Consider the following 1,601-nt stretch of genomic DNA (forward strand, 5'->3'; position numbering starts at 1 on the left):
TTTGACTGTAATTCATGCAAACCTTCATCAAATAAAAACACGATGATAATTGCCATTTGAGTACTTCTCTTTACTTCTGACATCATCCGTTCCTGATGATAATTCTGAAACAAAGGTTAACAAAAAAAGCATAGACATATTAAAAAAAATTTTTTTAACTTTACCAAATTACTAAAATATCAAATTAAAACCTAAATAAAATACCATAATAAATTAGATATTAAATTACGAAAACAATAAAAAAGTAACATCATTACTAAAACTTAAACTTGAATTATAATGAAAGCTGAAAATATAAAAATAGAAGCTATTTAAAATGTTTATTTTTTGTTTATACATGTTTATTTATTTAATATGCAAGCAAAAGCAAAAGAATTAAGCTAAAAGACCATCACCAGGGTGGTTAAAAATATTTTTTATTTGTTTGTTTCTTTATTTTTATTTATTCTAAAAATATAAAAGCAAGTTAACTGAAGCTACAGATGCTAAAGTTCAACTAAAGATCTCTCCCACATTAAAATGCATTATTTAGTCTGTAGTGTTATTGTTATTGAAAACTTAACATATAAAAAAATACTTCATTAAATAAAATTAAACAGAAAAAAAAGAGATAAATTGATTAGAAATGGTTTCCTGGCAACATACTGAAATAAGTTAAAGTATAAAAAAAATACTAAAAGTAATAATAAAAAAGTAAAGTAACACAAAATAAGAAACAAATAAAAATGCAAAAAAAGCAATATTCAAAAACTCAAACAACAATTAAAATGAACTGAAAATATAAAAATGTAAGCTAATTCAAAATGTTTATAAATACTATTATAGTTTATAAATAACAGTTTGATTAAAGTTTAAAATGTGTTTTGGGTTTAAATTAACTTTTAAGTCAACATGAAGTCATAATAATAGATTAATAATTAATTAGTGCACCATACTATAAAATCATTAAAAACAAATAAATAATAAATACGATTTTGTACTGATACTGAACCTAAACTAATTAAAATATAAACAAAACAACCACATTTTAATTAAAATGAAAAAAAAAGTTTATATATATATTATGAAAACTATAATAGTATATAAATGAATCTAAAGTAACACTGCACTGTATTCTTAAACAATAAATAACCAAATAATCAAAAGGCTAATAATAACACATTAATGGTTTAATTCAGATAAACATCTCGTTACTTACAGAAGTAAAACTGGATCTGTTGACTTTAAAGATCTTCTCATCATAATATTCCCAATCATCAGAGGTAATGTGATATTAGATTACGATTAGGCCTGATTAGGTTATTCACACCATCATAAAGCAATCTTTAATGATCTCTTAATGAAGCATGATTTGTTTGATAGTTAATCTGGTCATGTGTGTGACTGAGTTTGATCTTCTTCTGATTGGTGTCCCTCTGGAGGAATGTGTTTGCTCGAGCTGAACTACAGCATGTGAAGACACTGGTGCTCCAGCTGGTGGCGCTGTTGTGTTACAAACACTGTTCAAACGAGACAGACTCGTGTTTGCATCAGGGTTATAAAACTGAACAAAGAACAGAATTACTAAAACTTCAAAATGGAAAACAAAAACATATTCAACA

At 25.1% G+C, this 1,601-nt stretch overlaps 1 protein-coding gene across 1 annotated transcript in view; it reads left to right on the forward strand.

Annotated features, from left to right (window-relative positions):
- The window catches only part of LOC113089439 (tether containing UBX domain for GLUT4-like), a 9,445-nt gene extending 9,392 nt beyond the window's left edge, over positions 1-53 (forward strand). Inside the window, exon 17 of the mRNA XM_026256008.1 lies at positions 1-53. This exon is cut by the window's left edge and continues 53 nt beyond it. The gene's annotated coding sequence lies outside the window, so the exon portion shown is untranslated.
- The last annotated feature ends 1,548 nt before the right edge of the window (positions 54-1,601 follow it).

The sequence above is a fragment of the Carassius auratus genome, unplaced genomic scaffold (assembly GCF_003368295.1).
Source record: "Carassius auratus strain Wakin unplaced genomic scaffold, ASM336829v1 scaf_tig00049816, whole genome shotgun sequence".
In the NCBI taxonomy this organism is placed as follows: Eukaryota; Metazoa; Chordata; class Actinopteri; order Cypriniformes; family Cyprinidae; genus Carassius; species Carassius auratus.